The sequence below is a fragment of the Mesoplodon densirostris genome, chromosome 2, assembly GCF_025265405.1.
Source record: "Mesoplodon densirostris isolate mMesDen1 chromosome 2, mMesDen1 primary haplotype, whole genome shotgun sequence".
Lineage (NCBI taxonomy): Eukaryota > Metazoa > Chordata > Mammalia > Artiodactyla > Ziphiidae > Mesoplodon > Mesoplodon densirostris.
The window spans coordinates 5,151,909-5,176,085 of NC_082662.1; the positions used below are offsets into that span (position 1 = coordinate 5,151,909).

Below are 24,177 nucleotides of genomic sequence, written 5' to 3' on the forward strand. Positions count from 1 at the left end.
ATATAGATAACATCTTAACACTGAAACACTAAAGGTCTAATCATAGAATTTTCCTATAATGAACACTAAATGCTTCTTGGTCAATAAGCAGTAAAACAGCCAAGTAGAGGGAGGGGTCTGGAAGGAAAGGAGAAGAAAAGTGAGACCTGAGTTTCAAGAAGACCCAAGGGACTCAGCGAGAGACCCGCCCTCGCTCTCCGGCTCTCAGGACCCTGTAGGTCCACTGCTTCTTCCGCCCTGGACCTTTCCCACCCCAGTGGTAGGAACAAGTCTTGGGCCTTCTGCTCTTTTCTCCAAAGTTCTCCCTCCCAGGACTCCAAGAACTCCAGGGTTTGACTGTTAACTCTCTGTGGACCTTCCCCAAGTCTGAGCCTCTCTCCTGGGCCACCTGGATGTCACGTTATCATCTCAGACTCATCATCTTTCCTCTCCCTCCTGCCCTCACTTCTGCTCTGTTTCCGTTCTCTGATTTCCCTTGTTCTCCGAACCTCATCTTAAAGGGTCCAAAGCTCACACCTTGTCCTCCTTCATGGCCCCTCTTTCTCTTTCATCCCCCGAATAGAATTAGTCACCAGTTCTGCCAGTTGCAAACTGTAATTCACATCCTTACCTTCCTGTGTCCCCCAGGTTTGGCCCTTGCCACCTGCGTCGTGCTTGGGTTATGAAACGGCTCCGGATGCTCCCCTCTCCAGGCTGGACTCCCTTCCTCCCGCTGGTTTCCCTGAAACGCTCCTTTTGTTACATTGCTGTTCTCCTTGAAAACCTTAGCAACTTCCTGTGAGATGAAGCCCAGTGTTGTGTTCAAGGCTCTTATTCTGCCTCAACCTCCCTTTCTCAGTCTTTTTCTTTGACTCCCCACTGCAAAGTACCCATTACAGTTAGGGGGCTGCTTACTGCTCTTCAGAGGCCACTGACCTCCCCTCAAATGCCCCACGTCCAACCCAATCTGCCCGCCCTTCGGATCTGACCTCTTCCCGGGAGGTCCCCCAAACACGCCAACTCACGGGGAGCCCTCTTCTCTGTCAGCTTCTGCAGCCCACGTTCTTTGTCATCAGTTGTTGACAATTTAGTGATCATAAGTGTGGAAGTCTTACCTCCTCACGGGGACAGTGAGCTCCCCAGGGGCAGGGCCGTGCCTTCCCTGTTGTCTCTGAAGGGCTTGCACGCAGAGAAGCAGGAGCTTTGACGGGGTGCACGGCAGTGTGCGGGCTCGTGGTTGAGCGGCAGACTCGCACCTGCGCAGACCAGCGGAGAGGGGCCAGGCGGTGGCGCCAGGGGCGGGCAGAGCGCCCCACCCAGGAAGCCAGCCTCATCAGGCCCCACGTGGGTCCCTGTGCAGGTGGGGCTGCTTTGGCCAGGACCTCTGTAAGCGGCACACGAGAGTCACCTGTTGGCCACTGCCAGGGCTTCTGCTCTTTGGGGCAGTTACAGGACTTTTCTAAGGAAGCCCCTATTCCTGGGGAGTGAGCAGAATAGAACTGCACAAATCATGTGGAGATCCTATCTGGAGGATGAAAAAATTCCCAGAACTACAAAGGAATCTTTAAAATAATTTTTTGAAAATTTATTTTTATTGTTTTGGCTGCGTTGGGTCTTCATGGCTGTGCGCGGGCTTTCTCTAGTTGCGGCGAGCGGGGACTACTCTTCGTTGTGGTGCGCGGGCTTCTCATTGCGGTGGCTTCTCTTGTTGCAGAGCATGGACTCCAGGAGCGCAGGCTTCAGTAGTTGTGGCTCGCGGGCTCTAGAGCGCAGGCTCAGTAGTTGTGGCTCGTGGGCTCTAGAGCGCAGGCTCAGTAGTTGTGGCACACGGGCTTAGTTGCTCCGCGGCATGTGGGATCTTCCCAGACCAGGGCTCGAACCTGTGTCCCCTGCAGTGGCATGCGGATTCTTAACCACTGAGCCACCAGGGAAGTCATGACACGTGCTACAACATGGATGAGCTATGAGGACATGATGCTCTGTGAAATGAACCAGCCACAGGAAGGTGAGTACTGGATGATCCTGGATGATCCCGTTTATGTGAGGTGCTGAAAGCAGTCAGATTCGTGGAGGCACAGAGTGGAATGGTGGGGGCCAGGGGCTGGGGGAGGGGTGGGGAGTTAGGGTTTGGTGGGACAGAGTTTCAGTTTGGGATGCTGGAAAAGTTCTGAAGATGGGTGGCGGTGAGGGCTGCACAGCAATGCGAGTGTACTTAATGCCAGTGAACAGTACACTTAAAAACGGAAAATTTTATGTTATATATATTTTACAACAATTAAAAGAAAAAGATTCCCACGACTGCCTCTGTAGCTGTGTCCAGACAGGCAGAGCCGGGGGTTGAGGATTGGTCCTGTGCGTGTGTGCGTGTGCGTGTGTGTGTGTTTGTGGCAGGTGCTGTTGGTGGACAGTTTGGGAGGGCAGCTTTATACCTAGATCATTTCAGGGACTCTGTCCTTCGGAACTGCAAAAGAAGAAATAAACTAGGTTGGCAATGATTTCAATGTGGTGACCTCTGCATTCTGCTGAATTGGGGAACCTGCTATCAAATTAATATAACGATGCGTCATGTTACATCCATTCCGGCAGTTCCTAATGCATTGAGCAAATTCTTGACGAAGTCCAAACTATTATGATTAACCAAAGAGCAAAAGTAGCAGCGGGTGGCGGCCGCTGGCTCAGGACTCACGAGGAGCCCCAGCTGCCCTGGACCCCCCGGAAGGCATGTGCCCTGGGGGTTCTGTAGTTTGGATGCATTTCTGGATGAGGCGGGGAATGAGCCGTGACCTGGATCCTGATGAAGTGTCTGGTGTCTCGATGGTGGTGGGGAAATCCCCAGCCTCCTTCTCAAAGTGGGTCTGCCCCAGATTCCAGTGCATTTTCCAGAATCACAGAATGCAGAATGTCAAAGTGGGAGGAGATGGTGGAGGCCACCGATTCCCCTCGGTGCCCAGGAAGGGGGCCAAGGCGAGGGCACTGGCTGCCCAGAACCCTGGTCCTTGGTGCCCCTGGGAGCAGACCCGGGCTGGCTTCAGGTTTCCAGCTGCACAGCCTTAAGTGGCCACCCTTTTTGCGGGTGGGTGCAGGGGCATTTGTCACACTCACGGCATTTGTGTGTCCTCTGCTATCGTGCCAGCTCTCATCACCTCCCTTCCCACTTCCTGGAGCCAGGAGTGCAAGTCTAGGGCCTCTTTCCTGGGAGGGAGCCAAGAGAGGGGAGAGGGTGTTTTTGTGTCTCGTATCTCGCCGGTTTAGGCAGCTGCCAGCTTCTGCCTCCAACCTCCACTTTCTTTTACCCTCTTTATTTTTATCAAAAATATCCATGCACGTAGTTTAAGCAGGCAAATGGTCCTAAAAGTCTTGTAAGAAGAAACAGCAGCGCTCTGCCCTACAGCTCAGTCCCATCTCCCGGGAGTGACCACTGCCAGTTCTTTTAGTTCTGATGTTACCTCCCGACTTTTCCATGTGCTTATTCTGCTGTCCCTTGATCTGTCCGTTTTAGATGTTATCTTCTGACTTCCCTGTACGCTGGAGGAGGATCTGTTCTCTCACTCTGCAATCTCCTCTGCTTCCCGTATCTGGGAAGAGGGCTCGTCAATGGAGGTAGCCAGCTTCCAGTGGGGGAGATTCTGAAAGTCTGCATCTCCAGATACCGACGTCTGGAGATAATCACTCGGGGTTCTCCGGAGAAGGATCTGTCAGTGTGCTGCCTGGTGGTTTGGGCTTGGCGGCTCGTGGTCTGGGAAGCAGGCAGGGAGGGGGCTTGAAAGTTCACCATTAATTAATGCATTCTCCTGGTTGACATCCGTGTTTCCTGCCTCTCCTCTGCTGTCTCCAAGTTTGGGGTCTTTCGGGGTCCCTTAATGCAAGAAGAAACACGTCTCCAGTGGGGGCAGAGACCGGGTGGGGTGTGTAGGGCCCTGGGAAGGTCTGACTGTTCCCTGCACAGGTCTTCAGCCTCTCCCTCCCTCCCTCTCACCCTTTCCGAGTCTCTGCTTCTCTGGCACCTGATGCTTCTAGTCCATGGGTCTTTCCGGGGCTCTGCAGGCGAATTGGCTTGTTTATCCTGGTGCCCCCTCGAGGGCACGTGGGTTTTTGCTGCTTCTATTCTGCCGAGTCAGTTACCAACCCTGCATCTGCCGTCCATCTCTCTAGAATGTGTTGACACCCTTGACCCCCTCCTGTCTCCGTTCCCCTTTGCTCTGTCCTTGTGGGTTTATACCCGTGATCACCCCTCTGCTGTCATTAGATTGGAGACGCAATGCTCGGTCCTTCACGTCAAGGGACCCTGTCCCTTGAGGGTGGTGCTCGCTGGCCACTGCCCAGCCCTTCTGACTGGGACCTGCTCCCCTGTTTTCTCTTCCTGTCTCCTCTTCTTAGGCTCACTCTGGGTCTTACTTCCTCTTTCACTGTCTTGCTTTTTCCTCTTTCTCTCCTTTTTAGTCTGCAGAAAGAAATGCCTCACAATGCAATTCTGAGGTTTCAAAACGCACAGCTGCTTAGGGCCCAGGAAACCCTGTGGCTGAGATGTGCAGGCTTCTTGGGTGCAGGGAGGTGGCCCCAAAGGCCAGCAGCTCCAGTGACACCACACCCTCTTTAATGCAGCACCCCCGGCTCAGAGCCTTTCCTGGTGTGGGTATAAGGGGCGTGACCTCTTCTGGGCAGAATTTTGGGGGTCCTGGGTGTGGCCAGGGCCAGCCAGTATGCCATGCAAGTCACCTGACAATAGCACCTTGATGCCTTTGTCTCTACTTGGCTATGAAGGTGTCTTCCGTGATTGTCCAAGTCTCCGGGCAGGGTGCTTCTCATCAGGGCACCTGCGATGCAAGTTGGGGTGCAGGGCACTCTGCCTGGAGACTGCTCACCCAGGGGACACCTGTTAGCATCTCTAAGCAGGACACCTGGCAGTAAAGACCGTTTCTGAGAATGAAACAACACTGGCATTGTGCTCGCACAAATGGATAGACGTTTACCTACCCTGTCAGAGTCCATCAACTGTGATCTCATTATCCTTCTGCTGCCGACCAGTTTATTCTTAGCATCTTCACTCCCCTTTCCTGAATTTGGAAAATTAGGATTGTCTGGTATCTCTGTAATTGGTCCAGATTGGTATCTGTGGTATTTCCTCTGGATCAATTCTGATCTAATAAATCGATGTTGGCTGCGAGGAGAGGGGGCTGCTGGTGTGCTTGGGGGTGTCACAAGGTTGGAAGGCGTGTTCTTGGAATGGACCACTTTCTGCAATTCATCATCTTCCATGTAATGAGTAATTCTCAAATCAGCTGGATATGCTGGGCTGGAGATTCTCCCACTGTTCGCAGTCCGGCTAAGAGGTAGTATTATCTTTGCTATTCTTAGATTTTCTAGTCTTTCATTATGGGGCTTTAAAAAAATTCAAAAGAAGCCAAAAACAAAGGACCTGGTTCTCCAACTCTACCTCATATCCCACTTTCCACACAAGCGTTTGCTTTATATGGTGTGTGTTTATATACATACACACATGTACAAATGTATAATACACCCATGTGCACAGACACACACATACACAGAAGTACATGTACACATACTTACACACAACACACACACGCACACATATAGACACACACATACATGGACGCATAATATACAACATAACACACATGTAAGCACATGTATACATACGTGCACACAACACTCATATATACATTCAGAAATACACAATATACACATGCACACTTATACACATATACATAAGTACACAACATATACGAATACACAACAGCCCACACACATACACACATGTGCACACATAACACATACTTTGCCACTTCAGTCATTATTTTCTTTTTTCCTTCCAGTTTTATTGAGATGTAAATGACACACAGCACTGTGTGAGTTTAAGATCTACAGCATAATGATTTGATTTACATACATCATGGAGCAATTATCATAGTAACTTTAGTGACCATCCTTCATCTCAAATAGATACAAAATTAAAGAAATGGAAAAAACTTTTTTTCTTGTGATAATAACTCAGGATTTACTCCCTTAATTTTCATATGTAACATAGAGCAGTGCTAACTGTATTGATCATGGCGTACATCACACCCCTAGTACTTATTTACCTTGTAACTGGACGCTTGTACCTTTTGACCACCTTCCTCCAATTCCCCCTCCCCCCCCACCTCCCCCCACCTCTGGTAACCACAAATCTGATCTTGTTTTCTATGAGTTTGTTTGTTTTTGAAGTAGCATTGACCTACAACACTGGGTTAGTTCCTGTTATACAACATTGTGATTCAATATTTCTATATATTTTGAACTGGTCACCGCAGTAAGTCTAGTAGAGTACTACATGTCACCATACAAAGATATTACCTAATTATTGACTATATTCCCCACACTGTACATTTCATACCTGTTTGGTAAGAAAAAAAATGTCTGGGAGAAATTTCCTCCTTTTCATTCAATGATTTAATAAGATGGAACATTGGAACATTTTGGGTAAAGGAAAATTTCTCCTAGAAGAGAGAAATTCTCCTGTCCTGGCAGCCCTGATCTCATCTGGTAGGGAACTTATGGCCGATTGAGCCGTTTGGTGTGAGGTGATTCTGGGGAGGCCGGAGGGGAGCCTGAGTCTAGACCTGGGGCAGCTGCGTGCCGGGGAGAGGGTCCTGGCTGTGCCGAGGGCAGGGGGCTGGCCAAGGTGCTTCCGGACTGGCTGCTTTGTGATTCCCATCACTGCCCTAATGAGGTCAGTAGGAATTTGGGACCAGATTTTTTTTTTTTTTTTGAGAATTCTTTAAGAACAGGAACTTTTTGACTGTGGTGGAATTGGATTTGTGCATAAAAGGGCAGCTGGCCCTTAGGCTGAAATGTCAGGGAGATCAGAGCACTGCCAGGCTTAAGGGGAAAGCTGTAGAGGAAGGTGATGAAATTAGGGAAGGCACAAAACGTGCAACGAGGGAGACAAGAGCAGAGGAGACCTGCTTGCCTCCCGTGGAGCACGACCTGCCCCGGGAAATGTGCCGTTTCCACACGTATTCACACACACACAAACCCTCGTTGCTCCTGCCTCAGTGTCACGGGCCCACAATGATTAATTGGGTCCACCAGCTTCGGGAGGTGCTGCCCCTGGATCTGGGGGCTGACAGCACTCAGGTGAAGGCGCGTCATCTTCTCCCATGGGGTTGGGAGTGAGCCTTTTACTCCCCAGTCAAATTGTCGCCTCTTGTATTGTTGGTCAGCTCCGTTCTGTTTATTCAGTGGACATCGCTCGCAGTGTGCCAGGCGCCGTGCTGGGCTTTGGGGATGGAGTAGTGAACCAGACAGATAGTTTACGATAATGGTGATGCTGACAAGGGATGCCAGGGCCAAGTACACTGAGAGGGTGGTCCTCCAGCAGACGGGGTGGGAGGGTGGGAGGGACTGTCAGGCTACCTTCCTGAGGGGCTGAGCTTTGGACAGAGACTTGAAGGACGAGCATGTGTATGTGCGTGTATGTGTGTGTGTTGGGGTGGGATGAGCTGGGCAGAAGGAAAGCACATCGTTCCCTGGCTGTGCTGGAGGAGCCTCTGCAGATCTGGGCAGGAGGGCGTCAGGAGAGGGTGGGAGCGGACAGGAAGTCCTCACAGCCCAGGTAGTGAAGGTGGAGAGACGCGGGTGGAGGTGAGGTGAGGGAGAGCCGTGGAGACCAAGCTAAGGGTTTGGGGACAATGCTGGACAGTGCGCACCCACACTGGTGGGTTTTGAGCGGGGCAGTTAAATGAGCAGATGTTGATGACAGCCTCGTCCTGGTGGCCCCGGAGCTGGAGAAAGACTGGAAGGACAAGAATGGAAGGACAGAGAAGCAGGAGGGCGCCCACACTGGCCTCTGCAGATACCCACTTTAGTGATGGAAAGACTGAGGCTCCATCTGTCAGAAGGTGCCCTCGTCCTGTTACTGCAGGACAGACCTTTTACTTTGGAGAGTCAGAAGTCTCAGTGAACCAGGCTCCCTGGTGAATTGGGTGCTCAGCGGCTCAAAGTTCAAGGCTTTGGTTCCTCCTGAATGTCAGCTGCCCAGCACTTGGCTGACGTCACCCCCCCCACCCCGTCCCTCTGTTCTCTCACAGTTCTCCCACCTGTGTGGGCTCAACCCCTCCTCCTCACACCGGGGTTCTGACTGAGGCTTCAGGGGACGAAGGGACCTCCAGCGGGAGGGGATCTGCTGGCTGGGATGGCTTCATGCCACAGCCCATCTATGTATGTGTGAAAAAAAATACTGACGACATTGGTGGTGATGGATGACAGGAGATTGCACGGGGGAAATATTATCTTGCAATAATTGCCAAACTCTGAGTTCTTTTCCGGCTGTGGTACAGAATTCCAAGGTGAGAAAAAAAAAATCTCTCTTACCACTTCATGAGTGAGTGGTTCAGTTCTGCCTCTTGGAGAAAAATTCCACTTTTAACCCCATATATCCCGTCGGCGTATGTCTGGAATTATCCATAGTTACATTTCTCTGGTGTTTAATTTCCTTATCCAGTGCCAGAGGGTCTGCAAGGATACGTCAGAGTTTTGCAGTTTATTCATTTTGCATTAATAGTAAAGTTAATTGATGGATTATTCAATTTTCAGGTAAAATGGGACGATAAATATTCATAACTTATTTTATTAAGGGAATTTCCATTTCTTATGTCATTAAATCTAGATTAATGAAACCTGATTTTAAATGAAGATTGAAAACAATTGTGCTTTAGAATTAATTTGCTAAGTTAAGGTCATTGCCTTGTGAGTTTACCCCCTGCCAGAAAGTTAGGGCTTCATCATCTCTGGATAAATGTCTGAATTCACAGAAGTAACATTGCCATTAGTTTAGGAAAATTCCACGAGTCTGCTGGGGATTTCTCCTATGATGTTCCCAGTTCCCAAGGAGCACCGAGACGAGCATGGTGAAGTGGGTGGGCCCGGAGGGCAGGTCTGGGATCCCTTCCAGGGAGTGACCGGCTGTGGCTTTGAGCTGTTTGCTGTTTGTTCAGAACTGCAACAGGATTTAATACTAACCCAAAGCAGATGTGATGAGGGTATACATCCTGGTGAAAGAATGCTAATATGCACGTGCTTCAAAGTCGATTTTAACATAACTTTGGGTTTTCCCATGGAGTTTTAGGAGGTGCTTGATTTCCTATCTATAAATACTCACAGCCAAGGGTTAACTACAGCTTCAGTTTTTATTTGCATTTTTTAGCTATCTGATTTCTTTTATGTTATGTTAATTTGTAAAACTGCTTAGAGCATGGACCCACGCACTGGTACTGAAGATTTCTGAGTACCTCATAGGCTGTTGATAACTTGCAAAGCCCGTTCAAATCTGGGATCTTAATCCTCACAACAGCCCTGCAAAGTGGGCAAAGCTCAGTGGGATACTGAGGCAGAGAGAAAGAGAGTGAGAGAGAGAGAGAGAGAGAGAGAGAGAGAGAGAGAGAGAGAGAGAGAGAGAGAGAGAGAGAGAGAGCCATGTATTAAATGAAGCCCTTCTTTCTCCTGTCCAGCCATCTGGCCACTTCCCTCAGCTCAAGGAAACTGAGTCTCAGAGATTATGTGAACTGCCCAAGGTCACCTCAGCTAATTAGCCATGGGAGTTGGGACTAGAGCCCAGGTCTTTCTGACTCACATTTGAGTGTTTTTTTCCCCCAACTTCAGTATCTAGTGCTTTAAAATAATTTTTTAACCACCCAGAGTAGTGGGGCATTTGGGAATATTTATAACCCGCAGAACAGTTTTCTCTGCACTGCCAAGCGTTCATTATAATTTTCCAGTGAAATTCTTGCTCTGAAGAAGTTAGTCCTATGGTAAAAGCCTTCCTTTCAGAGGAGAGCATTTGACGCTGCATCTCATGAACCCATTCTCCTAAAATTATCTCTAATTGGCTTGGAAAGGGGCTTCCAACAGGCAGCTGACTTAATATCTCCACTTTCTGGTTGTGACTCAGGGAGCCACCAGGGCTCCATCTGGTTTGGGGTAGCCGTCTTGTTAACTCGGAGGGTGAGATCCTATCAGTAACATGCAGGTTGAAGGGCTGCCTCAGGGGAGGTGGTGTGGAAACCGCCAGGGACAGCCTGTCCCGTCACGGATGCAGGACGGCAGCTGGGCTCAGGAGAGGGGGAGATGAAGTGCAGTTCCGCGATGCCTAGCGTCATTCAATGAGCCCCTCCTGAGCACCCGCTGGGTGCATGGGTTGTACTAGGCGCCGTGCGGTTACAAAGGTGGTGGAAAACATGGCCCCTAATCCAATTGCAGAGACAAGCCACACGTATCTGAGAGAGTAATTCCCTGACAGCGCGTGGCAGAGCCTGAGGTGTGTGTGTATGTGTGTGTGTGTGTGTGTGTGTGTACGTGTGCATGCATGTGCTCCCTCGCGCACACACAGAGGTGTAGGAAGAATGCAAAATGGGGCCAAGATCAATTGGATTCGATTGATTTCATTGGGAAAAACAGCACAGCAACATTTGCAAGGGTGAATTTCAGTCAGAAAACCGTGAACTTTGGTGGGGGGATGGTGCACCCTGATGGGGGACGGAAGAGACGACACTTGGACTTTTCCTGTCCCGATATCACAGAGAGAACTGTTAACTGGTGGCTTTGGCATAAATGATTATAAGGCTCTAGAGGCCATAGGGTGCCTGAAGTCTCCCGGGAGGGAGGGAGGGAGGCCCCTGGATGTCTTCATTTGTGCCCAGTGTGTGCAGAGCCTGGCAGAGGCCTGACGAGGAGGCAAAGCTGCACCTGACGCTGAAGAGCTGCCCTCGAGGGCACAGACACGCCCCCTTTGATCACGTGTCCAGGCGGGCACGGGGAGGTTAGAGGACCTTCCCAAGGTGGGGGTCAAATCCGCGTCTGTCTGAGCGGAAAGCCTCTGTTCCTGTGACTCATAAAGCTCGCGGGATCATGAGCAGAACCATGTACAAGGGTGCCCTGATGGGTTGTGGAGATCAGGCTGACTTTTCCCCATACTTGAGAGCAGTGGTTCTCAAGGGGGGATGATTCTGGCACACCCCTCCCCACTTTGCCTGGAGACATTTCTGGTGGTCACAGTGAGAGGAGGCTTGCTACTGGTATCCAGCGGGCAGAGGTGTCATTGATGTTGGTAAACACCCTACGATGCACAGGGCAACCCCTCACATTAAAGAATTATCTAGCCCCGGGCTTCCCTGGTGGCGCAGTGGTTGAGAGTCCACCTGCTGATGCAGGGGACACGGGTTTGTGCCCCGGTCCGGGAAGACCCCACATGCCGTGGAGCGGCTGGGCCCGTGAGCCATGCCCGCTGAGCCTGCGCGTCCGGAGCCTGTGCTCCGCAACGGGAGAGGCCACAACAGTGAGAAGCCCGCGTACCACACACACACACACACACACACACACACACACACACACACAAAGAATTATCTACCCCCAAATGTCAATAGTGCTGAGCTTGAGAAACCTGGGGCCAATTAAGAGATTTCATGCTGGAGCCAGTGGTGGTCATGGTCCAGACAGGATTTGAATCCCAGTTCCACCACTTATTAGCAGCCTCAGTTTTCTCATCTGTATAATGGGAATTATAATGGGGAAACTCCTGTTGTTGTGAGTGAAGTGTGTTGAGCACTTGTGGCATGGTGTTATTGGTCTATTTATTATGATTCTCTCACCAGGAACCCATTCAGATGGCCCAGATGGCCCCTGGACTCTGTACACACACAGCCAATTGTCCCCCCACTTCTATTTCTGTGGTTGTGCAGGATGATGGCCTGAAGTCTCATGTCGTTCTCAACTACCAGAAATGATCCTTGGAATAAGCACATTTCAGAGAGGAAGGAGGAGAGAGAACTATGGGAGTTCACATCACAACACTCAGCAGAGGAGAGCATTTTAAATAGGAGGTGGATGTCCGAGCACAGGCCAAGCTCAGAGCTCCGAACTCATTTATGTACGCATGCAAAAATAATTTATTGATCACTGTGTTATCTTTTGCTGTATCACAGTTTACCTAGAAACTTAGAGATTTAAAATAACAAATATTTATTATTTCACTGTTTCTGTGGGTCTGGAATCCAGGACAGCTTAGCTGGCTGCCTCTGCCTCAGGGTCTGTCACAGGGCCACGGCCGAGGTGTCAGCCGGGGCTGCAGACCCATCTGGAGACTGGAGTGAGGCGGGATCCCCTTCCAAGCTCGCGTGCGTGGTTGCTGGAGGATTTGGTTCTTCCTGGCTGTTGGCCAGAGGTCACCTGGGCTCCTTGCCCCATGGGCCTCTCCAGCATGGCAGCTTGCTTCAGCAGAGCAAGTTAGCGAGAGAGCATGGGAGTCTCTGGAATCCGACCCCACAGGTCACATCCTGTTGCTTTTGCTGAAATCTCTTTCTAAGAGGTGAGCTACTGGCTCCAGCTCACACCCAGGGCAGGGGATGCCACGAGGGTGTGGATTCCAGGAGGTGGGGGTCACTGAGGGCTAACTTAGGTGCTGCCTACCACAATGACAATGACACAAGACTGATGTGAAGGGCCAGGTGTACCTGGGGAGCTAATCATGGCATTCACGCTCGCTTTCTGTGTGACCTTGCCAGAGCATTTTTCCTCTCTGGGACTCAGTTTCCTTCTCCATAAAACGACTGAGTTGGATTCCAGGATGACAAGTATGAGGGATCCGTCCGTGCTCAGGGCAGGCGTCAAGGATCGTGCCACCACTTTCCTGAGAGCTGGGTTCAGCCTCAGAAGCCTTCCTAAACAGCGCTTGTTTCAGGTGGCCACTCCTAGTCGTGTTGGCACCCATTTTTGCCATCTCTGAGTGACCTCTAAAGGGACCTTCTGTGGTTATGGCAGCTCAGACCACCAACCAAGATGTTACAGTGAAAAGGGGCAGGTGGGCCGGTCTCCTGTTGGCCGGAGGGAGAAAGCTGACAGCTTAGTGTTTGTGAATCCCGGCTGGCCCGGCTCTCTCTCTGCAGCCCAGCCCGTCCTCATTCAGCAGCCCAACTCCAGATGGGCTGATTCAACGGGGCCACCTGCTGCGGAGCTCTGGGGTCTGAAGCCCAGAGCGGGCTTGGCCTGGCCTGGCCTTGTCCTTGGTGGGTGGGCTTCTGTGCGGCTCCTCATGGGGACAGATTTGGGCCCAGTGACTCTCCTGCCTGGGGCGGCCTGGAAAGGGAGCACAGGTCATTCCGGAAACGAGCTTGAGGCAGCCCGAGGTATTCCTACACTCAATTTATTGGACTTTCAAGTGATTCATTCTGTTCCTTCCTGGGTCGTGTTCCTGGGCTCCAGGTGTTGGCTTAATTTGCTTCTGAGGTCTCGATACCACCCGTTCATTGCTTCCAGGAGCTGCTGGGACGTCCTATTAACAAGGAGCACAGCACGTGTTCAGGCCGTGTAACCCTTTATCCCAACCCATTAGCATTTTCAGCTCCTCCCAACACCCCTGCTTTTCTTAAAGTTTCTTTTCCTGAAGGGCTGGTATATTCAGAGGCAGTTTAATAGACATCGATTTGCGATGATTTTTAGCCACTGTGCTTCAGGAGAGTTGAGAAGCCAATAATTAATGCCTTCAACAGCTCATCCTTTTGCTTTAAAATGACCTAATAGCTGAACTGCTGAGCGGGCTGGGCCGGCCTGACCCAGTTCGGCTCCTTGCCTTCTGCTGCTTCATTCAGATAAGTCCGCTGTGAATTGTTCGGCCCTCTTGCAGGGGCGAGTGTGTCCTCTTGTTGTAATATCTAATTAGCTACCTGGGAGGCCAGTGTCATCTTTACAGACAGCTGCTGCTCAACTAGGGCGGATGAATGGGTCTCCTTAGGACAAAGGTCAGATTCTGCCTTTTCAGGGAGGTTGGTTTGTCCTCTGACCCCAGAGGGACGGCACTGGTCCTCGGGCTTGTCCAGGCTCCCCTTTGCTTGGTCCTCTGCCCATGCCAGCAGGTCCCTCCCAGCTTAGGGACTCTTGGGTGACTCCTATCTCCACGTGCATCCCTGCTGCTCTGGTGTCCTGTTGCCTCCGTAAGTGATCACCACAAATGCAGTGGCTTAAAGTACACACGTCTGGGCTTCCCTGGTGGCACAGTGGTGGAGAGTCCGCCTGCCGATGCAGGGGACACGGGTTCGTGCTCCGGTCCGGGAGGATCCCACATGCCGCGGAGCGGCTGGGCCCGTGAGCCATGGCCGCTGGGCCTGCGCGTCCGGAGCCTGTGCTCCGCAACGGGAGAGGCCACAACAGTGAGAGGCCCGCGTAGAGCAAAAAAAAAAAAAAAAAAAAAGTACACACGTCTGTTATCATCCAGTCTGTAGGTCAGACGTGTGGCACAGGTCTCACTGGGCTAAAATCAAGGTATCAGCAGGGCTGGTTCCCCCTGGAGGCTCTGGGGAGAATCCACTTCCTTGTCTTTTCCAGCTGCTGGGGGCACCACACTCCTTGGCTCACGGCCCCTTCCTCTGTCTGAAGAGCCAGCAATGTAGCGTCCCTCTGACCTTCTCTCCATCTCTGCTCTCCTCGCCTCCTCCCTCTTCCACTTTTAAGGATCCTTGCGATTACACTGGGCTTGTCCAGGTTCTCCAGGATACTCCCCTTACATGAAGGTCGGCTGACTGTCGGCTGACTAGCAGCCTTAATTCCCCTTTACTGTGTAACCCAGCATACAGCACACTCACAGGTCCAGACTTGAGGATGTGGATGTCTTGGGGGCGTTAGGCTGCTTCCCACACCTACCATTGCCCTGGCTTCACTGTTGCTGATTTTATGGAACTTTCTGTTGGGAAGAAAACCTCTGAGAGTTTCCCTGAGCAAGCAGCCTCATGTAATTTTAGGTGTTACAGACAGACAGACAAAGAGACAGACCTGGGCCCATCTTAGTTCAGATGAACAGCAGGAAAGTTGCTTTATCTCTCTGAGCCCCAGCTTTTTTTTTTTTTTTTCCTGTGAAATGGGCCTGTGAATACCCATCTCCCAGGACTGTTGCAAAGATTCAATGAGCTACCTTGTGGCAGAGCCATCCAGCGGCGGTAGCGGCTCCTGTGATCTACATCATCACGTGTCTTTGTCCTTAGTCTGAGTGTGGGGACATCTCTCTGTCGGGAGGAGGGGTTGGTATCTCTTTAACTCTTTCCCTGAGCCCCGCCCTGAGGAGGACGTACAGGGGTGCTGGGGGCATCTGTCTGATTCCGGAGCCGACTGCTGGTCCCCTGGCTGTCGCTCAGGTCTGGCTTCATTCAAACCCATCCTCTTACTTTAGGAGACGGGACTGTATGTCCCTGAGAGGCAGGGACTGACCTCTTCCTCTGTCTCTCTCTCGAGATGCCTGTAGATTATCTTCCGGACATTTCCCTTGGGATGGGTTCTCTTGACTCCTTCCGGGGCGGGGGACTGTACCAGCTTGTGTTTTCCTCATGATAACTGGCAGAGATGGAGATGATCGTCTCCGGTTCAGACGGAAGATGAAGATGTGACCACCTGCCCAAGGTCACGCGGGTGACGAGGGGCAGAGCTGAACACCAACCCTGGCCCTTCCGATCCAGGCTGACTGTTCTTGGGGTTCTAGCCGTACCCCCCCTCAGATGCCCAGCAGACGCTGGCTGCTCTTGAGGGCTTTGGGGGCCCTCCCTCCTCCCTCTTATTTCTGGCCTCCTTTGTGGCAGCACATCCTGGGGGCCAACAGGCCCCTGTTCACTCTCTCTCTCTTTTTTTTTTTCCTTGTGGTACGCAGGCCTCTCACTGCCGTGGCCTCTCCCGTTGCGGAGCACAGGCTCCGGACGCGCAGGCTCAGCGGCCATGGCTCACAGGCCCAGCCGCTCCGCGGCATGTGGGATCTTCCCAGACCGGGGCACAAACCTGTGTCCCCTGCATCGGCAGGCGGACTCCCAACCACTGCGCCACCAGGGAAGCCCTCTTCTTTTTTTTAACTTACTAGATTATTAGCTTATTAAACAAATATAACTCAGTTGGAAGAGTTGCACAGGGCAGGGTACGGGGAGACAGTGCGGGGCATCCGGGCCTGCTCTGAGCATGCCAGTCTCCCCAGATCTCCATGTGTCCCCCGCCAGCCCCTGGTTCACATCTTGTCTTTGACGTGGGAAAGGCAGGCAGTGATCACACGGAACTGAGTTGTTCCCTTTGGCTCCAGTGTTTCTCAGGGAGACCCCTTCTCCAGGGTCCTTGTCCCCTTGCTGTCCTGGAAATATCGGGCTATGCAGCTAAATCGCAGGGGCCAATTGCTTATTTCTTCCACTTTCCAGGCCTCACTTCATTGCAGGGGTGGTGGTGCTCTGGGTTCCGGCTCTTACGCTTCTGTAGCCGCCGCTGAAGGTATTGGTTGATTTCCCTCCTGCTGCTCCCTCTGCCCCACCTGTGGAAGCCTTCCCAGGAAGCCTCGTGTCCCCCTCTTTGGGTACACAGGCCCAGTCTCTCCTGGTCCTTCCACGGGGCTCCCGGTTCACCCCAGGAAAGTGTAGCATCAGCAAGAGGAGCGGTAACCTTCTGAAATGCAATGTGTGCAGATAAATTATTCAAGGAAACTTAGTCTCACTTTATTAAGGCAGGTACCATCCTTTTCTGTCAGAAGCCAACAGGCAGGGGCAGGATGAATGGGAAGCCCTGGCACCCAATGGCTCCTGGGGCTGGAGGACTGTGGCTGCCGCGGACTGATCACCAGCGTGGGGTTCGGGCTGGGATGCCCACCTGTGCCCTTGGCCTCGTGCTCAGATGTGGCCCCTTTAACCCGGCAGGGCTGCCTGGAGACAGGAGAGCGAGACAGCTTTCTAGGGAAGGGCCGTCCTGACCCGACTCCCTGGGTCTGGAGGAGGATCTGGGGCTGGAGTGGCTTTGGGTCCGAGCGTCCAGGTGTAGAGAGAGGAAGGAAGGTCTCAGGCCGACCTCCCACCCCGGACAGGCCAGGGCCACACATACTTACACATGGTATTTCACATCATAATAAGGTTAAAGAGTTTGTGGCATTTCTAATGCTTTTCGGATTAATTTATATTCTAACATGGTAATGAGGAAGCAGCTTTTGTCCAAGAGGTGAGATATGCAAAAATAACCTTTAAGTTTCTCATAATTAACCTTTAATGATATTCTCTTGCATTAGCCATATATTTTATGCCTCAGAAATGTAACAGACAGAAGGAGGTGGGTGCTTCCTGAATCCAAATGTCTGGCAAAGGTGAAGTCGCTTGGATGCAGGAATTTCTACCTCTCAGTACTTTTGGTCAAAGGCTGTCTGGGAGGGTGAAATAGTGAAATCACCACGGGAGCCCTTGGCCTTGTGACTGCGTGGGCCTTTCTTTTGATCGGTCGTGAGCCTCGGTTTCTGATTCTTCAGCCTTGCTCCTGGCAGCCCCTCCCACCATGGCTGTAACCGAGACTTATGCCCAAAGCAGTACCTTTCCTCTGCCCTCTTTCCCCTTAACCTTTGCAGTATCTGCCCCCACGGACTGATCCGCCCTTTATCAAAGTCCTCTAGTTGATTGATTCTGTGGAGCCAAGGGCTGGGAATAAGGCTCTCTCCTACCCTTGGAGCTCAGGTCTGGTGGCGGGGGGGAGGGCTGCAGATACACAGACCACAGAGACAGAGTGGGCAGGAACGTGCCATCTCCATGAGCTGTCAGGGAAGGCTTCTCTGCTGTGGCCCAGTTGCCCTCTGTATTAGCCAGGGGTATCCAGAGAAGCAGAACCAGTAGGGTGTGTGTGTGTGTATGTGTGTGTGTGACTTTATTTATTACAAGGAATTGGCTCATGTGACTATGGAGACTGACACATCCCAAGATCTTCAGTCGGCCAGCTGGAGACCCAGGAGAGCTGATGTGTAGTTCCCATCTGAAAGCCAACAGGAAGAGCCAATGCTTCAGTTCCAGACTGAAGGCAGGAAAAAGACTGATGCCCCAGAGGGGAGGCAGGCAGGAAGAGTTCTTCCTTACTTGTGGCATGGTCAGGGCTTTTGTTCTCTTCAGGCCTTCAACTGATTGGGTGAGGCCCACCCACATTCAGGAACCCCCTGCTTTACTCAGTCTATGATCCAAATGTTCATCTCATCCAACAACACCCTCACAGACACACTCAGAATACTGTTTGACCAGCTGTCTGGGCACCCCGCGGCCCAGTCAAGTTGACATATAAAAGCAGCCATCACAGCCTCCTGCCTTCAGAGTCCTCTTTCCTGGTCACACTGGCTGGCTCTTCCTTGCCTTACACTTCTGTGCTTTCCTCCACCATGTCTAGGGAGGTGACTTCCAGTGCTTGGCCAATGACCCAGCTGGTTTTTTTTTTTGTGGTACTTGGGCTTCTCACTGTTGTGGCCTCTCCCGTTGCGGAGCACAGGCTCCGGATGCGCAGGCTCAGTGGCCATGGCTCACGGGCCCAGCCGCTCCGCAGCATGTGGGATCCTCCCGGACTGGAGCACGAACCCGCGTCCACTGCATCGGCAGGCGGACTCTCAACCACTGCGCCGCCAGGGAAGCCCGGCCCAGCTGGTTTTAATTAGTTAATTTAAAAAATCCGTTACAGTAGAGAATCATCATCATGATAGATACATGCCTTACGAATTTTAACTTAAAACTTACAAACAGGTATTGACTTTGCTGTCTTTCAACTCAGAGCCAAGTTTTTGTGTTTTTTTTTTTCCCCCCTAGGGTGGGCCTGCTGTTTGCGGGTGAATTCCATCTTTTTTCACAGGTCACCTCGTGATACGCTGCCTACCATTTCCAATTTAGATGTCTTCGAAGGGGAAGGGAAACTAAGGACACTTGTGAAGCAGTCTGAGTACAGAGTCCTCTAGAGTTTTATGACCCACCCCCCCAGTATTTTATTGTTGAATCAATCCTCTTCAACTTGGCAACCTTCTTTAGGCAACTCACTTTTATTGAATCTTGCTAAGTATCTGACTTAGTGTTCACAGAAAAAACCAGCTTTCCATTTGTACTCATGTTTCGGTATTCTATATATTATTTATTTACATAATTACAATGAAAAATACAATTCGCCAGCACAAACAGGCTTGGGAATCAACATAACTGGCTCTTGGTACACATACAGACCCAGATGATGGATCAAGGAATGCCCTACTAGAGAGTAGTTACTACTTGTGGTCTATGAGCTGCTGGGTGTTCAGCAGACGGGGGGTGGGGGGTTGCTCACTCGTAGCATTTGCCAGTTTCCACGGTGTGATCACCCCCACCCAGCTGACTTCACGTGACCAGTGGCTCAACAGTCCAACCAGCTGAAACCCCCCTGAAAAAGTGGCTTCCGGCTCCCCTGAGCGGACACAGATTGACCTGAGCACACAGTGCCCACCACCCTCCCATCCTGGGAAGGTGATGGGCCTCAGGTATTGGGCGTCGTAGAGGGCCCCCCTGTGTCTCCGTGGCCGCCCCTCCTTCTTTTGCTGTGTCCTCCAGGTCCTTCATGCTGCCTCGCTGCTGTCATCACCCCTACTGGGCCCACCCTCCCCAGATGACACTCTGCTCTTCCTTCTAAACGTCTCCCTGTCTCCATCTGGGCCCCAGCCCCTTAGGGTCTTACTAGGCTGACTAATTTAATCAGCATTTTCAGGCAAGGTGTTGACTGAAAAAGGCTTCTTGGGCTTCCATGCCTGGACGACAGGCTGACTGGTCCCAGGGCATGGCTCCAATCCCCATGGGCTCATGGCTGTTTCTGCAGATGGATGCAACCATCTCTGATGGCTGGGACACATGTTCGGAATCCCCCCACTCTTTTACCTGTCACCCGGGGGTACCAGCTGAACTAGGTGCTCCTTGCTCAGCAGTAGATGGGTCCAAATTAGATTTCAGGTTCTTGGCATCCCACTCTGTCTGGTCTTTGATGCTTTTGATCCTAATCAAAGGTGATTTTGGGAGTCAGAAATGTTTACAACTGTGTTTTCACACATTGTTTGAAATGTTTCATTGTGAAACAAAAAATGCATATCCCAGCGTGTTAGACACGTGACTCTCGGTTCGCTTTTGCAAATGCGCACCAAACATCAGAAGTGGGCAGTACGGTTTGGTGACATCAGAACCACCTGCGTGTCAGGGACTGAGGCGGAAGACCTTGACCAGGAGCTGACATAATGCAGAACTTGCTATTTAGACTCCCTGAATGCAGACCCATTTGTATCGCAAGCCATGTTTGTTAGAAGATGAGCTGACCTCAGAAGCTGATTTTTATGCTGGAGAGCAGAGTGTGGCATGTGTAACGAACAGAGTTTCTCTTTGTGTGGAATGACAAGTAATTTGCTAAGCCAGTAACTCTGTATTTCCCAGATCCCCGTGCAGTTCCCTCGCAGCCTGGGGTATGGAGCACAGGAAATTGCCTTACTTCACAGAGCTCTTAAAGGACCCCTGATGTCAGTTCAGATTCCAGAAATTAAAGGATTAAATGCTCTCTGTTGTCTCTGAAGGCTGGCTCGCACTTGACCTCTTTCATAAAAATGACTCCTTGGGTGCAGGGACCCCCCCCACCCCAAACCAATGAAGAGTTGCTGTGGCATTGCCAAGACCCCCTCCCCCTCTTTAGGTCCAGCTGCCATCTCAGTTGAGACCTAGAGGAAAACCAGCACAGGAGGTGTTGGTGAGATATCTCCGAAGCACACACACATGAACCCAAAGCATTGAATGTGAAGACACAAACCACCAGCGCCCTGAGCCTCGCAACTCCTGTTCTCCTTTGCAAACCAATATAATCCTTGGGAAAGCATTGCAATGGACAGAGGCAGCATTTTTGTTTCTGTCCTGCCAAATGTGAGTCCTAGAGAGTTAGCTTGGAAGAACCCCTGAGCCCCAAATATAGGGGAAAATGCTTGTTATTGTCAAGAAGTACTGTTGTCATTACAACACTCTGAGACCTACCTTATGGGGGTCTTCTGGGCTAATTGGTGGAGAAAGTAGGCAACCGTTTCTGTAGCACAAGAAAGGGGGCTCACAAGAGGCCCCTTGGTACCAGAGTAGGGGTACTGAAGTTTTACCTTCGGAGAATCAGGGGACCTGATGTAACACACAGCACTAATAAGAGATACAGCTACTGTTCATTGAGTACTTACGTGCAGCCTTTCTTACCTGGGGGTTCCAGGAGACAATTAAGCTATATAGAAAATGCTGTGTGTGGATTTTTCTCCATTCTTTCAAGGAGGGTACCTAGCTGGTACCATTCTGATTCCCAGCAGAGAAGATAATTTCTGACACTCGGTGGATGCAGTAGGCTTGCTCCCTTGGGGAACCCTGAGAACAGCTGACTTAAAGATGCTAAATCCTTTTGATACATCCTCTCATTTAGTCCTTACAACCATTCCTTGAGATAAGTACGATTATCATCCCCATTTTACAGATGAAGAAACTGAGGCTTAAAGATATTGAGGAACTTGCTTGAAATCACAGATAGTGGTGGACTGAGGACTGGATCCAGATCCGTCTGACTCTGTGTTAGTTATCTGTTGAGTCATAAAAAATTACCACTCACTTTGGGGCTTAAAAGAGCACATTTATCCATGTCTGTGGGTCAGGAGTCCAGGCACAGCTCGGTTGCATTCTCTGTATCAGGGTCTCTCACAGCTGCTGTTGAGGTGTCAGCTGGGGCTGCAGTCTCATACGAAGGCTCGGCTGGGGCACGATCCTTCCAAGGATTGTGAGTATTTCTTCCAAGCTCACGTAGTTGTTGTCGGATTCGATTCATCACAGGCTGTTGGATGGAGCCCCTCAACTCATGGTTCGCTCCAACCTGGCTGCTTGTTCATCAAAGCGTGTTAGTCAAGAAGATGATAGAGAGTCTTCTAGCAAGACAGAAGTTACAGTCTTGTGTAAATGATCACAGAAGTGCTGTTCCATCACCTTTGCCATGTTCTGTTGGTTAGAAGCAAAGCACGTGCTCTCCTCCCACTTGGGGGCAGGGGATTACACAAGGGTCTGAGCACTAGGCAGCGAGGGTGACCAGGGATGTCTTAGAGTCTGTCCACCACAGACTCCAAAGCCAAGCCCAGACCCCACTGTCCCCCTTTGTGGAGTGGAGAAGCCCAGACTCAACGATAGTTTGGAGACGCCCTGTATGGGCCGAGTTTAATCGGACTGTCTCTTTTAGCTGATACAGTTTCCATTGTTTTCTACATCTCTGATGCTAGCAGGGACAGAATTAAAATCTCAGAGCCACACTTTTGATTAATGTACGAGATACAATGTTACACATTTCATAAAATTATCTTTCAAAGAAGGTGAATCTGCTTCCAGGAGATACGTCAAGGGCATGGGTTGTTTTGCAGAAGCTCTCTCACTTTTGGCAGCTAAGAAAAGCCCCTGATTCTGCCGGTGGTGTTGGTGTCCAGACGGCCTCCTGAGGGCCTGGTGCCACAATTGGAGGAAAATAAAATGTCTTCCAAGAGAAGCTGAGTCAAGCACAGTGACTGGAGACTCAAGTGCAGTGGGAAGCAAAGATCCCCATGCATTTCTGTGCTGCTGAGTCACCCTGGCTTTGCTGGCCCAGGACTGGGTTTAAGCGGAAAAGAATGTGATGAGCTGTGTGTGTGATGAGAGCCAGTGGGGACCCAGTGGGACATCCTGGCAGATACTGTAGAGAGACATAAAAAAATAAGCCACAATTTCCAACATGTAATCAGTGAATGAGGTGGATTACATAAAGCTCTAAGGTGGTCAGGAATTAGGTGTTCCCATTCATGGAATGTTCTGGTTACTAGTGGGCAGCCATATACTCCCCAACAGCAGCGGTCAGTGTTGAGAGAATTAGGAACATCCTTAGGGTCATGGGTAGAGTTCATGGGTGAGAATGTATGTGTCCTCTGATGATTCACAAGCACTGGTAGATATGTCCTTATCACTGCATTGCACTTCCAAAGTTTTGAAAGTGTACCCTTGGGTTATTGGATCGTTGGGTCAACTGCGACCTGAAGGGGCCACTAAAAAGAACAGGACACAATCCTGCTCTTCCTCTCTGCTCACGGGGGTGGGAGTTCCAGCCCGAGGCAGGAGGGCTTACACGTTGGGTTCTGGTAGCCCCTTCCCAGGAGGATTCCCCGTGCTTGGTTGTTGGTCTCAGGCTCGGTGAATGATCCACAGTGGAGGGAGGAGGGCCAGGACATGGATGCCTGGTCACCCTTTGGGAGTCACTCTGTGTCCCCGAGTCTTGTGGGGGTTTGATGGGGTGAGAGGCTCCATCCAGGGATGGCACCACCTTTGTTCTTTGGTCCTCTCACTGATGTCATCTTCCCTCTGAATGTGTCTGTCTCTGTGTCTAGATTTCCCCTTTTTATCAGGACGCTGGTCATCTTGGATTAGAGTCCACACCAGTGACCTCATTTTAACACAATCATTTGCAAAGACCCAGTTTCCAAATAAGGCCACCTTCACAGGTACTGGGTTTCAGGACTTCAGCACCTCTTGGGGGGCACAGTTCAGCCTGCAGCACGCTGTGTGTGCCATATGTACCCCGCTTTCTGCACATGTGTTGTCAGTTCCCTGGTTGGGCCAAGCTCTCCTCTGCTGTGTGCCTTCACATGTCCTGAACCCCAGTACCTCTGCTTTGGACAAACCCTGGTCACCCAGCCTGGACAATACCTTGGCCTGGCTGACCCCTGATTACCTCTTGGGCTCCTTCCTTAGGGGCACCTTCTCTGGACTCCCAACTCTTTTGGAGAACCCTGACATCACTCCCGTAGCACCTGGGATTCTCCTTTGTGACACTCACCTCCTTGGCCTCCCCCTCTGTGGGGATGTCTGCCCCACAAGGAAAGAGACTGTGTCCAGCCAATTCACTGCTGTGTCCTTTGATGATGTGATGGGAACCTAGGCCTTGCAGTAGGAGAATCCTGTGAGGTTGCGTCCAAGTCCAAGGGCAGCCAGGGAAGTGGCTGTGGGCTTTGCTGGGAAGGTCTGTCTCTTGGAGTCAGCCCAAGGGGGTGAACTCGGTCATGAACCATGAGGACTGGTCCAGCCTCAGCCACTCCCACTGCTTCTCATCTGTGGGGATGTGTCGGTCAGAGATGGTACAGGTGCTGGGGCACAGACCGCCCACCTCACACCTATTGCCTGCTCTCCAGCTGGCCTACCAAACACCTTGTCTTTCTTTGCATTTCTTAGCTGAGTCCCAGTGGGTGATGCCATAGAGGAGGAGAGCCCAAAGCACTGTGTCTGGGTCTGCCCTTGGCATCGTGCTGCTTTGGTTCTAGGATCCTGTCTGCCTTCTGTTTGTGCTCTTTTTCCTCCTCCTGGAGTGAATCCCCTCCCTCCA

General features: G+C 51.1%; 1 protein-coding gene across 1 annotated transcript in view; it reads left to right on the forward strand.

Annotated features, from left to right (window-relative positions):
- The window catches only part of CAMTA1 (calmodulin binding transcription activator 1), an 899,418-nt gene that overhangs the window by 300,352 nt on the left and 574,889 nt on the right, over positions 1 to 24,177 (forward strand). The window lies entirely within an intron of this gene.